The following is a 15,073-nucleotide window of genomic DNA, read 5'->3' as shown; positions in this document are numbered from 1 at the left end:
TTATACATTGCACAAGTACAGTGTATAAGCATTGTCATTTTGAGTTGCCAAATATACTATGCTAAGCAATTATTGGTGAGTACAGAGGTGGAGTTTTCTCATGGGAGAAACATTTCTTACATGACATGGAGTCTTAGGGCAAAATGGAGTCTGTTTGGTCATTACCCATATAGCTTGGCTCATAACACAGGGAGCTGTGTGTTATTCTTTACAGGAGAAATTAGTATGGTTAGGGAAGCATGAGAGGGATTAAGCAAAGTTGAGGTTCAGAGGGCCTCTAATATTAACCAGATCGTGCAGGGAACCTTGGACTGGCAATTGCATCACACAGGGTCCTGCCTTGAAGTCACAGGGATGGGCTCTGTACACCCCAGACAAGTCAGTGATTAGAAAAGCTTCCCAGGGGGCTGTGCAACCAAGAGGCTCCTCCAGGCAAGATGGCACTGGCACGCGTTCCCACAGAGAAGGCCATAGGTGTGGCTCTGCAGCAGCAGACGCTCCCACCACAAGCTAAAGGGGACACAGGGACCTACGGGGGGCCCACAATTCCCAAGCTCCAGTCTCCTGACAGGCTTCCATCTGGCTGGACTTGACTCATGGGGTTGAACACTGAGGGAAGGGAAGGGAAAGGAGGGAGGGGCAAATATGAGAGCAAAGGAGCAAATGACAGGTAGTAACTGCTCAGTAATATCTGCTAAGCTGAATTATGCTTCCCCACATGTTACAGACTTTTCTGGCGTTTTGCAAAAATTGTATCTGTCAACAGTGGTTGAAGATTTACCATCACTAAGGAAATAGTTTTCAGTAGAAAATTATCATTTGCCTAAGAGTGCATGACAGATACTGATTTTGTGTCAAACATACTACAATTTACTCAGCAACCTAAAAGGAGATTGAGGGGAACTCTTGACTCAAACTTGAGTCAGATAGAGTCCAGCGATCCCCAACCACCTTCAGAAATATTAAGCCAAAAAATTTACATTTTCTTCTTCCAAGCATGGAGTATGAATTTTAAAGAAAAGTTCAGAAGTCAGTTGAGGTGTAAGTATGGTGCAGATTTGAGCTAAAAGACTGGGAATTCAGTGCATGGCTGTTGCACATTTATGTTTGCTTCACAGGCTCCTCCTGCAATGCACAGTGTGCTCCTCAACTAGTGGCTTAGGGTGCTTCCTGTGTGATCTGCTGCATGACAGCCCAACCCCTGGCTCACAATCCTGAAACCTCCTACCCCAGGCTCCACACCCCACTTCCTTCCACCTCGAGCATCTCATGCCACTTTCCACAGCAAAATCACAAGGCACACTGGAAGGCACAAACACAGTCTGAAGAGACAGAGCAAGCACCAGAATCAGACTGAGAGGGCACAGGGATTTCAGATTCGCCACCTGGGGAATTTGAGCCTATTCATAATTGCCCTAAATGGGAAGCAACCAAGATGCCCTTCAGTAGATGACAAACTGCGCAGTAGCCAGACAGCAGAATCCTATTCAGCAATTAAAAGGAAATGAACCATTAAGCCATGAAAAGACATGAGGAATCTTGAAGGCCTGGCACTGTCGGAGCCAATCTGAGAAGCCCACAGACCTCGTGGTTCCGACTGCACCACGTTGCAGGAAAGGCAAGGCAGCAGAAGCAGGAGGGAGATCCATGGTTGCCAGGCATGTGGAGAGGAGCGTGTGAGGGGAAATGGGTGGACCACGGGAGATATTTAGGGCATGTATTATGTTATGATGGGAAATACATGCCATTATTAATAAATGATTAATAAATAATGCCAAGACCCATAAAATGGCACAACAGAAAGAGGCAGTTCTTAGATAAATTTCAGCTTCTATTAATAAGGTTATGATCAATCCTGGTTCATCAATTGTAACAAATGTGCCACCACAATGCACAGTGTTATATGACAGGGGACATTGTCGGCAGACCAGAGGTGGAACATGCAGAAAACTTCCATACTTTCTGATCCATGTTTCAGTAAACCTAAAATTGCCCTAAAAATAAACACCCAGAGAGAAACAGATACACAGAGAGAAAGACATACAAGTAGAGACAGGGAGGAGAGAGAAGGGAAGCCAGGTACCAGGGACGGCAGTGTTGTTAATTTTATCATAAACCTGACTGGACAAGGGGCTCACTAGTTGATAATACACTCTTTGTGGGTGAGTCTGCCAGAGTGTTTCTGGAACAGATTTGCATTTGAGTCAGTGAGTAAGACTGTCCTCACCAGTGCAGTGGTGTTGTCCAACCTTCTGGGGCCCCGGATAAACAAAATGGTGAAGAAAGGGCTGATTTGTTCCTCTTCTTCCCGAGCAGGGTCATCATCTTCTCCTGCCCTTGGCCTGGAAGCTCTGGGGTCTCTGACCTCCATGCTCTGGGACTTACACCTTTGGCCTGGACTGAATGACACCACTGGTTCTCTTGGGCCACCAGTTGGCAGACGGCATATCATGGGGCTTTTGGCCTTTGGTAAGCACATGAATCAACCCCCACACTAGATCTCATTTATCTATGTGTCTCCATATCTTGCTGGTAATGTTTCTCTGGAGAACTCTAATATAGTTGTTCAGTATTGGAGGTACAAAGACTCCAGAAGATCAAAAGAAAAAAATCATTAAGACTCACATTAACCTCATTGATTTTGAATGCAGTGAAAGCTTCTTTTTTGTTTTGTTTTGTTTTTTACTAGATTCACACTGAGTTTTGGTCAGTGACAAAGGATTCTCTTTGTACCTATGACTGAACTTGAAGACAAGATAGAACAATATTATCAAGTTATAAGCTGCTACATGCACACACACATTAGAGATTCATTAAAATTATAAAATAATGTTTCAGCTTCAGAAATTAAAGCGTCTATACGATGGGAACATGTTACTCTTGGTGTTGTGACTATGAACAAGCAGGACTACTACAGCCTCTGGTAGTTGAGGCTGCCTACCTCCCCTCTGCCACTCCTCTCTTCTCCCTCTCTCCCTCCCTTCTTTCCTTTCTCCCTCCTTCCCTTCCCCTTTCCTTCCCTCCCTCAAGATGTGCCCAGCCCAAAGCTAGGGGATTACTCCAGTGAGAACCAGCTGAGAGGTGTTGGCCAGCAGTGCAGATTTCCTTGGTAGTGTAGTGCCAGGATAGTGACCATCCTTGTACAGCCTTCCACTCCAACTACAGATTCTGGTAAATGTGTATAATTGGAAGAAAACAGCTGACTGAAGTTTGAACTGGTTGAACATCATTTGTAACATGTGAAATGGTTGCTCCTTTGCTGAAGAAAACAGCTTTCTGAACTCATTTAGCCGTGCGAGGTGAGCTGGTGCGTGCTATCCTGCAACAGGGACTTTCAGTTCATCAGGAACCTCTGAGGACTTGCTGTATATAAACAAAAAGAAACCTGTCTGGATAAACTACCATAAGACAGATTTTCTCCTACTTGTGACTGAATGCAATCCAGTTTTAAATAATACATCACCCATTACTCCAAGTGTTAGTGACAGTCTTTGAGGGTTCTTCAAGGACACACAGGAAGAAGGAAGAACATTAGTTCAGAAAATGACCAGGAACAGAGTAAATGGAAACCTGAGTGACAGCAGGAAGCAAGAGTGGAAGCTCACACTGACTTGGAAGAGGGTGAGCCTCTTCCACACACACAAACACACCCCCATATGTATAATGTACACCAGCAAACACAACACACAGACACAAGCACGAATACACGTGCATGTGTGTGTAATTTTATCTCTATATATACACATGCAAAGACATGCATGAATACCCTCAAACATGTATATACACGGGCATGCACATACATGCACACATATATCTATTTGCTATAGCTGTCTCTCTCTCTCTACAGGACCCCACATACACACGCCCAGTTCTTCCAATTTCAAGAACTATAAAGGAGGCTCACACTATTTGGGGAGTATTTAAGGAATCCCACAAGTTGTAAGTGATTTAGCGACATTCGTCTGCAAACACATTGAGTTACTTCTGCCCAGTTGTTCTCCAACACAAAACTTTTGTTGTCAGTAATTGCAAATGCTGATGATCAAAAATATGGTCTAAACTGATGCTTTGAATGCACATTTAAAAGAAACACAAATTATTCATAAGCAGCTTATTGAAACAAATGAGCAAGTGATAGTAAACAGAAATGTGTGGTCAAATGTTTGTTTTCATGAAAGTATTAAGTAAAAGGCACACATTATTTTATTTAGTGAGTTTCTCTGTGTTTATTCCACAGTGAACACAATCCTGATCTCACTCCACTTCTTGCTGTCAAGTCCTAATTTTCTCAACCATGAAATTCTCTCCTTTAGGTTCATTCAGGATTCCAAACCCCATGAGCTGTCTGTGTGGGGGCAGAGGGATGTGGACTCATGGGAAAGGACAAGCAGAGGTTGGAGTGATAGCCAGGCTGTACGATGGCACCCGCAGGGCCTCCTGCCTCCTCTCTGGATCGAGGAGCTTGCCCTCTGGATCAAGGGGTCAAGTGCACCGAGAACAGCATCTCTCCGAACATCCTATGGTGAGTGTGAAGAGCTGGTGCCTCTGAGAGGTGCAATCTGAAGAGCACGTGCCTGTCCCCTCAATCCTTAGACGTCCCCTAGTGCCCACAGAGTGTCAAGATATCACCAGTTTCTAGAAAATGGTGGGAAGGGTGCACTTTGTCATCCCTGTCCCCACTGGAGCCTCTCCCTGCTAACTGGTCCTAATGGCCAGGGGCTGGTTTTCATTTTAGATAGAGTATCCAATTTCTCCTCACTTGTTTGACTTCTTTGGATTTTTCACTGAAAATCCTCATCCTAAGGACACCTTAGTCCAGAGGCCGGTCACTCTGGCTGTGAGCAAGTAGCAGTTTCCTGGAGGGTCTATGATAGCTTGTCTTCCCTTAGGACAGTCTTGGAAATGCTACACAAGAAGGTGGCACAGTGTGACGTCCAGGCCCAGATCTCTGGGGCTTTGCTGGATTCTATCAGTACAGACCACTATAGCTGACTTCTTTTATTGGTAAAATCCAGCTTTATAATAAGTAACAATTTATAATGAACTTATTATTTAATGTAACATAACAAGATGAGTATAAATACTTCTTTACAAAACGTCTAAGGAGAAAGCTACTAAATACATATTATCTACCCAATATAAAATTTTTAAGGTGCTTAAGTTTGGTATCATAAAGTACTATAGAAAAATTTTTCCGAGGAAAAGTATCTTTGGAAATCACCCAATGCGGGATTGAAAGTGAGGCTTAAATGTTTCATCAGAAACTTAAATGAATGAATGAACTCTCCAGAAAATGAAGGGAATCTCACAGGAAATTAATTCTAGTGGGGAGAGACAGCTTAGAGATAGCAGAAAAATAGTCCAAGCAGATAAAAGTATGATAAAAGTATCTGAAGACTTAGATGACTGCAGAAAACCAGGCACTGCTCTAAGAGAAGAAAAGGAAAGATCCCTTGGTCCTTTACACACACAGCAGCCCCTGTTCTCTAAGGCAGGCATTACATTTGGGATTTTGTAAAGTACCTTCAAGATCTTAGTAATTCAAGGCCAGTATCTGGCAGGGGTTTCAGAAAATGGAACCTTCTGGGTATCAACCCCCTGTGGCTGGAGGCAGGTCGTGCTGGGAAGGCCAAGAGAAGTCGGTAGGGTCCAGGGTGTCCTGTGAATCCGTGACCCCTCCAGAGTGCTCAGATCCCAGATGGAGGCCTCAGCAACCCTCCCACACCTGGGCCAGCTCCTCCTTCCCCAGGGAAAAGTGGGATTTGGAACCCTCTCGTTTCCAGGTCTCATCTCTCTCCAGACCAGGATGTGTGGGCTTCAGTGACCTTTCACTTAGCGGAGAAAATGGCCCCAAAGCCTCAGAAATGGTATTTTGGACACCTCTGCTACTCTAGGTTCTTCTGACTTCTCAAGTGTCGGTCGCCCACTTGGAAGGGGTGTCTGGCCTGGGTGCTATTCCTCCAGCCCTGTGAGCAGACAGAGGAGAGGACTTATTGTTCCTCTTGTCTGTTCCCTTTCCAGGAAGCTCACACGAGGCCTCTATATTAGTGTACTTGGGTTGCCCTGACAAATAGCATGCATGGGGCCATGAAGGAAACAGAGATTAAGTTTCTCTAGTTCTGGAAGCTGGAAGATCAACGTCAAAGTCATTAGGGTTGGTTTCTGGTGATAACCCTCTTCCTGGCTCAGACAGCTGCCTTCTCTCTCTCCTCCTTGTGGGGGAGGAGAGAGGGGGAGAGTCTTGTGTCTTTGCCTCTTCTTTGAGGTCCTGTGACTGTACTTACTCTTACCTTCCAAATGGCCCTGTCTCCAAATGCAGTCATAGTGGAGATCAGAGCCTCAACACTTAAGTTTTGGGGTGAGGGGACACCATTCAATCCTCCCAAGATCACAGCCACCAGGGGCTTTCCCTGAACTGCCACATCTTCCAGGACACCAAGGACCCTCTGCCACAAAGGAGTTCCCTTGTTATTCTTGTCCAAACCCCAAATTTTCCCACTACCAAGTCCTGAGAGGAGAGGTGAGTCTCCTGCAGGGCTTAGTCCACCATCCAGGGTGACTCCAGAGCAATATTCAAGTCATTTAAAATCATCTTCCTTTTAGTTAAACTACTGATGTTCAAGAGACTGTACAATTATTCAGATTAAATCTTAATAATATTGTGTTTCATGGGGCTGTATTTAAAATGGAGATGATATACTAAGAATCCTATAAAGTATTTGCATTGTAAAATGCTCTAGGCTGGACATGCCTCGCTTCTGTACTGGATTTTGATTTCATTACCTTGTCCTCTATCACATAAACCACTGTAACAGGAACTGTGCAGAAGCACTTCAGCAATCACTTATTTCAAATCTTAAAGGCCATATTGGGTTGTCAAAAATTGTATTTAATGTTGTTAAAAGGATTGTGGCAGTAGCCTTCGGTTTACCCAAATAAGTTTGCATTGGTTAAAAAGAATCAATTTAACATATACGAATTGGTCAACCTATATGCACTATTTTAACAGAATGAAGGAGCAGAAGAGATCATTTCAATGGATGCAGAAGCATTTCTCAATTGTCAACACCCTGTCATGATAAAAATAGCCAACGGCCCAGGACTAAAATGAAACCGCCACAACACAGCAGAAGCCATACCATGCAAAACACAGCAACATACCTGCCAAAGACGGAGATCTTTTCCCGTAAGATCAGAACAAGGCAAGGATGCCCTCTCTTACCATTTGTATTCAAAACAGCATGGAAAGCATGAACACAGAGCAATTAGGCAAGGGAAAGAAGTGAAAGGCTCCTGAATGGAAAGGAAGACACACTAGGATTTGTATTGCAGAAGGCACGATCTCACCTGCAGAAAACCCAGAATATCACACACGCACACATGTACACACTCCAGTTTGAAAATAAGCAAAGACTTGAACAGACATTTCTCTGAATACGAGGTATGAATGGCCAAAAAGCACACAAAATTAGATCCAGCCTCACTAGTCATTAGGAAAATGAAAATCAAAGCCATAAGTTATCACTTCATACCCATTAGTGTGGTTATTAACCACAAAACCCCCAAAAACAGAAAAACAAAAAAAAAAACAAAAACAGGACAAAACAAAAAAACCCAGAAAATAACAAAGTTCAGGGAAGATGTGGAGAAATGAGAGCCTTGCTGGTTCCAGTGGGAGAGCAAACGGGGGCAGCCCACCTGGAAACAGGCCAGTGGCTCTGCACAAACTAGAGCAGGACTCACGTGGCCCAGCACCCCACTCCGGTGTGGACTCAGAAGAACTGAGCCAGGGGCTGGAACTGATGTTCGCCTCACAGCAGCTTAGTATTTGTAATAACCAAAAACTGGAAGCAAACCAAGTATCCATCCACAGATGAGTGGATAAAGATCCTGATTTATACATACCGTGGAATATTATTTGGTTTTACAAAGGAGGGAGATTCTAACATCTGTTCCCACATGGGTGAACCCTGGGGACAGGAAATAAACCAGACACAAAAGACAAATTCCATTCTTCCGAAGTGCCTATGTCACTCAGATTCATAGAAACAGAGTAGCATGGCGGTTGCCAGGGGCCTAGGAGAAGGGAGAACAGGCGCACCCTGTTAGGTGGAGACAGTGATGGTGATTGTTCCCCAGTGGTGTGAGTGTGCTGGGGTCAATTTTGTTATGTATATTTCACCACAATAAAGCCATAACGACCAAGCATGACTCTTCTCACAAGGTGGCCTGATGAAGACTCATTTTTCTTTTTTCCAGAAAGAGAAGCAATGACATGCTGTATCAACCAGACTATCAGTTGCTCTCCTTTCCAGCTTCAAGGAGTTAAATATTTCAAAAATAGTCTCATGGCCTTTGTCTGATGCTTTAGCTGTCATTTCCCTCTATGGCCCTTTAAATAGGCATTGATACAAAACCGAGCTGGATCCAGAGTGTGAGGGTGAAGTGGATTTAATCAGGCCTGGGCTGACCGCAGCCTTCCCATGAAGTGCCACTTGCCGGGAGAGGGTGGGAGGGGGTGAGAGGGGGTGGGAGGGGCCCAGGAGCTGCAGGGACAGAGCTCGTCTTGAATTCGTGACTCCGGCTGCTTCACCATGGTGAATCGTCACTGGTCCTGCTGGGAGCAGCCTGGGCTTCTTCCCTACCCAGGAGAGAGGCAGCCTTGGCATGCCAGAGGTTGGATCTGGCTGTGGCAGCTGGTGCGGAGGCTGGTGCTGCCTGCAGAGTCCCAACACCTCATGCCACGTGACCTCTGTCACATGCTCCCAGCCATGTAGGTGAGCAGGCATGGTGGTGACCTGCTGGGGCCCAGACAAGGCTGGTCCAGGGCAAGGTACTCTTCCTGGCAGAGGGCTGAAGGGCCAGACAGAAACTTCAGGAGCTTAAAACCAAACTTAGCCCACCCCTTGCTCTGAAAATCAAGGTGATCATGTCACCTTTTAGTTTCAGCCTCCTCATCTGTAAGAGGGGAACCAGGTGTGCCTGGAAGGTTTGTCTGCAAGACTGGTCGTTCCCTACCTAGCAGTCCCCTGTCACTGCCAGCGGAACTCAGCCCCCTGACCCTCCTCTTCTCCAGCATGCTCTTCCCAGGGGAGGAGCGTGGGTCCTGCTGGGCATTTCTGTGTGAGCTGCTCCGTGTGCCCAGTATGTCTGCCCACTGCTCTGCAAGTGATCCTTCGCTCTACCACTCAGAAGTCCTTTCTCCCCTGTTGGGCAGGTGGCTGTCACCCTTTCTGCTCTAAAGACAAATGACACTGACCGGCTTTCCCTCCTCTTCTCCACTCTGTGTCTGCCATATTTCTATCATGAGGTTCTTTCTTGAGCGGTCACTTCTTGTTCCTGTGTCTCCTGCACCAGTCAATGTTCTATCCTAGAGGTTAGCCTTTTCTTTTTCTGTTTCTTTTTTTTTGTACTGGGCATGATCATAAATATTTGAGGCTTTGTGGCCATACAGACCCTGTTGCAGCTACTGAGCTGCCATATTGCAAAAGCAGTTAGAGAAAACCTGTGGATGAACAGCTGTGGCTTTATTTATACAGGCAGAGGGGCAGACTTGGACCGTGGGCCATAGATTCAGCTCTATTCCGTTCACCTTATATGGAACTCGGTATCACAAATGTCAAAAAAGCGTATTTGTCTCCATTCTGGGCTCAAGCTTGCCTGGAATGTTCTCTTCCTTCCCGAAGTTCTGGTTCTGTTGGTGAGGACCATGCCGAATGCTAACAACAGCATGAGTTTGCTCCCCAATCCTGACGCTGTGGTTTTCTTTTCTGGTTGGGCCCCAAACACAAGGATGTGTGATGATACAGAAAGGATGCCGTTTGTGGAGTCAGAAAGCATTGGGAAGTACTTTGGGTACTTCCTGCATAATTCCAGGCTGGTCCTGACACCCTTCTGAGCCCCAGTTTCTTCATCTACAAAACGGATTGTGTGCCTACCCTGGAGGGCTGTAGCGAAGATCAAATGACCTCGTGCTATGTTGCTTTGTGAGCTGACGGGCCAGTCAAATGTGCAATGCAGTTATTATAGTGTCCTTGATGGACTCAGACTCCAGCCTTCTCTCGCACTGCACACCTGGGCTAGCAGAAGAGGCAGGTCCTGATCTATTTTATTCACTCATTTATTTAATTAAAGATTTAAGATTTGGAAGGCATCAAATAAGGAAAGAAACCAACCTCGTAGGCCAGTACAGACTCAAAGAACATTCTGAGCATGACGTAATTGAATTCTTGTTGGCTATTTCTATTTTTACATGTCCTGGTGATTTGGGCTGTTGAATAGGAGCCTAGGATGAGAGATGGCAAAGTGTTTCCTGGATTCTCACACTGGAAAAGCAGTAGGTCATGCATGGTCTCTGATGCTCCATTTAGAGAATGGATTGATGCGACAGAGACTCTGTTCCACTAAGTCTATTCTCCCCAAAGCAGAGCCACACTACCTGTCCCTCACGGGAGGTGACCATGAGATTGAGTTATAGTAGTCTGTGAAACGTAAGTGGAAATGGACAGCAACACTCGTAAACTGACCCTTGGGAAAAATTAAAACAATACACACACGCGGAAACACACAGCCCTGCACGACGCCTCTTGCTTTTCCTCTGCCTGGAAGGGTGCTAAGGGAACAACCCCAAGGCCACAGCTGCAGCCTGGGGCCTCAGTGACCTAGTGCAGCTGAGCTGCTCTGACTTGGACCCTTCCCCTTGGATGGGCAACTAAGCAAAACGTAAGCTTCTCATCGTGTGGGGTTGTTTTCAGTCACTGAATTTAAAAGTCTGTTCATGACAGCGTTTTCTTGTCAATGTGATTCATCTACCTTATTAACCTCCCTCATTCTTGTGTTCCCTTCCATGTCTTTCCACCTTCCTTTTCTTTGCTGAATTGCACAAATCCACAGCCCTCAAGGTGAAAGTGTGCTTGGATTCAAATTTTACAAAGTTAATGTGATATCCAAGGGTTGATCATCCCTCTGAGGCCTGAAGCTGATGTGATTTGGGGAGCTCCTTCAAGTGAACGATGACAATTTTTTATTTGTTCTCTTTAGATATACATGACAATAGAATATGTTTTGACACATTAGACATACATGGAGTATACCTTATTCTAACGAGGATCCCATTCTTGTAGTTGAACATGACATGGAGTTATTAAAGCCCTGAAGTTTAATTCCATCTGCCTTTCGGTAGATACCTGGCTTGTGGCATACCCCCGGTTTATAGTCATAGAACATTGTTGGCATTTTCTGACGGAGGCTGCCAATCAACTGAATTACACTCTAACAACACATATGAACACTCTGCCTGGAATCAGTGAGGACTCTACGTAGGCTTTCAGGGATACAAGTCAAGTTCTCCCCCTAAATTACTTAAGGTCAGGTTGGATCTTGCTGTCAAATAAATTATTCAAATTGTTGTTTCAGAACTTTTTGGATTTTGAGGGTGAATATGGATATGAGTAACAAGTGCTCAGCTCTTGTGAGGCCCCGGGAGGAAGGCTACCCAAGTCCAGCCTGAACCCTGGCCTTCCAGGAGTCCATGAGCTCATTAGCACATAGGACACAAAGAAACAGCCATGATGTTGCTACTGTGGGAAGAGAGGCTCCCCAGGATGACTGCAAGGCTGGGCAGCTGCCAAGAGCCTCCTCCTGATGAGCACGAAGGATTCAGGAGCCAGGGGTCCAGGGACCCCAGGGTTTCTCTGCTGTCAGCACCGCGATGCTGCCTCATGTTCACCTACGTGACGTGGCAGGTCCTGGGGTCCCAAACAGGGAGCCAATTAGAAGCAAACCAATTGAAGCAGACAGACCTGGGCTCAAACACTGACTCTTCCACACGTGAACTGTGATGGTGGGTCAGTTACCTGACTCTTCTGAATTGTCGATTATGATTACATGGTTGGCATTCATTGAACCCTGGCTGTATTTCAAGCATGGTAATTGGTGCCCATCTGCATGACCCAGGTAGTCCTCCTAATAAGCCTTGAGGCAGATCCATGGCCATTTTGAGGCTGAAGGCTGGAAGATCAGAGAGCTTTTAAAACTCACCAAAGACTCGGTCATCTGATGCCAAAGCCCAAACATGGGGGCTACTGCTACTCTGTCCCTCTTTGAGGCAAGTAATAATGTCAATATAATTCAGAGTCATGAACATAAGATTCTGCCTTGTGCTGACGTTCCCCCAAAGCTTCAGAATCACCTCCCCTTCCTCTGCAGTAGATGCCCATGCTTTCGTCTTCTCTGAGTCTGATTTCTCTCTTTCTGGATGACGTCCTTCTAGATTTTAAGGCAATGGTCAGCAAAAGAAGACAACGCACAGCTGGACTATAACTAGTTTTTGTGGTCTTCCAAACATCTTAAACTTTTTGATAGTTTAATGGGACAGTTTTGTATAAAAATCTGGCCTCTCTTGAGAGATTGAGAGCTATGTTAACACCAGGCCTGCATTTTTCCCTGACCATAGTTGGCAGACCTCAAATCTCAGGTCGTTTTCCTGGTACAGCTCACACGGCTCCTGACAGCATTCAGCACTGTGGATAACTGCACACTTGTTTTCGCACATACACAGGGACTCCTCGATTCCTAAGGGAGTGGACTCCAGGCTGACTTGCTTGTGCCACCTCCTCAGAAACTAGAAGGGAGCCCTGTCCAAAGTAGGCGATCCACAGACCCTTGTTCAGGAAATCACCACCTCTCGATGAACAAGAAAGGATGACCACAGGAGGTAGTATGTGCCGCTCCCACTTTGCACCGTTGCTATGACAATTCATTAAACTCAGCCCTTCAGTATAGAGCTGCCTCTTGGGGTCTTTGCAAAGTTGATCCTTAACTGCCAAGAACAGCTGCTCTCTGAGCCCAAGTGTCGGAAATATAATGACTTCATAGTGATATCTTTCTTCCACTTAATGACCCTAAACATTAAAGAAATTAGAATTGGCAGGGTCTGTGGGGCTATTGTTTTTTAACTTACTGGGCTTTTAAATGGTAGCTTTGTGCTGCCAACTAGTATAATATTAAAGATTTATAGGCAATAAAACAGAGACAGGTGCCCAGCCTGAGTCGTCACGAGCTGCACGTGGGAAAACAGTCTCCAATTTATGTTGCCTGATAAGACAGTGATTGGCCATAATCACACCTTGGTTTCATAGATTGGCTTTCTTCAGAGAACCATAAGGTCCTTGAGCATATGTTTTATGATCTTACTAACAAGCATCAACAGTGACACATTGATGAGAGGGAAAGTCCCTTAAAAAGACCTTCTGTAGAGCTTTGGCTTTAGGCTGAAGTTGTTAGAATCCATTAATGTAACAAATTGAGCAACTAGCCAGGGCCCAACAGCGTTCACACCAACTCCCCGTGGAAGGACTTCCACAGCCGCACCTGGGGTGCCCAGGTTTTTCCCCTACGTATTTTACAGTCCACTCAGGAGGGTGGCTTCTCCCAGTTACCTTCCCTGGTGTTCTTAGCACCTTGGCAATTCTGCCACACACAGTTGGCCTCAGGTGAGAATCTGGCAGCCCTGTCTTAAGTGGGTGGCACGAGGGAGGCGCATGCTGTGTCCTCTGCCCATTTCGCTGCCGTGCCAATGGGTATGCTAGTTCATTCCCTTTTCCTCGTTTTCTCATCTTTAAAATCAGAAATAATTTGGCGTGCTTCGTATAGTTGGGGAGAATATTTGGGATGATGTACATAAAGTACTCAACTGTAGAGACGGTATTAAATAAATATTAAACTCCTTCCTGTCTAGAGTGCAGGAAGGGTGCACGCTTATCTATTCCTTTCAGTTCTTGGCAGAGTTCCTGTTGAATTGGAGGAGAGCAATAAAAAACAAAAGAAAGAGAGGGAAATTCAAAGTCATTAAATGGTGTGGGTCATTTCAAGGTAGCAAGGACTAGAACAAATAGGAAATCCAGAAGTTCCCAAAGTAGGCCAAGTAGAAGTAGGTTGAAGACATATGAGAGCATCTGTCCTGACAAAGGACTGATGGTCCACACAGCCTCTGCAGGCATGCTTCAGTGTGGGGGTTCAGTACCAGGCCCTGCCAAGATAGATAGATTTTTTACTATGCTAAGTGTTTGACATTACACTCCATTTTTTTTTCCCATCATACAAAAGCCCTTAATTTTGTCTTCTGAGGTTGTCTCCTACTGCACAGCAGATCCAAGTCCCTGAGCTTTACATGGTCCTATGATCACCCCTGGTCAATCCTTGAAGTAATTTGCCCTTTAAGGGGGACCCTGGAACATCCTCCCCATCCATGGGCCCATGCTTTATGGTCAGGTCCCATGCTCAAAAGCAGGTATTCCTTCTTCATCTCGAGGGCACTGTAGACACACCACCTCCACTGGTCCTGCAGCAACCTACACAGGAAGTACGGGAAGCAGGACAATGTCTCCTCTCACTGGCTACTCTCACATGGTCACCCCACTCCCATGCAGACATGGACTCCGTATTGATCAGTTTCCCCATAGGGAAGTGACAGCCAAGGAGTTTAACCAAAAAAGGCTTAACCAAGGAACAGTTTTCAGGAATTAATGAGGATTTGTGTCCAAGGAATTAACAAGGGTCAGTGAAGCATGCAGGGACTAGCGATCATGGGAAACGTTAGCACTCCGTGCCAGAGGACTGAGAGTCACAGAAGCCACACACCTGTTAGGAGGGTGACCTCACAGGATGCAGCTGCTCAGATCCACGTGGAGGCAGAGAGGCGCCAGGGTAGGAGTGCTCTCCACTCTCGCTCTCCCCTCCACCCTGCTGGAAGCTCCCACTGTTCGACCAGAGGTCAGGAGGGCAGGGCGTCTGGTTCTGGAGGGCAGCCTGCTTGAGAACATGGAAGGTCGGGAAAGGGTGGCGAATGGCTCTGGGAACAGTTGGAACGCTTTTGGCACAAACTCCCAGCGCCATAGATTTAATTTCATGCCTCCCTCCCTTTGCTCCTCTGATGCTCTGGGACACTGGAGGACAATTGGATCAGGGGTGCCTGACTCAGCCAAAACACATAGACTGAGTGTGGTCTCCCTGATTCAGCACCTCCTGTGGTGGAGCCCAGGCCCTACATCTGTGGCCCTTGTGATCTGGTCAC

The sequence above is a fragment of the Sciurus vulgaris genome, assembly GCF_902686455.1.
Source record: "Sciurus vulgaris genome assembly, chromosome: 1".
In the NCBI taxonomy this organism is placed as follows: domain Eukaryota; kingdom Metazoa; phylum Chordata; class Mammalia; order Rodentia; family Sciuridae; genus Sciurus; species Sciurus vulgaris.
Note: the sequence above shows the minus strand (reverse complement) of the source record.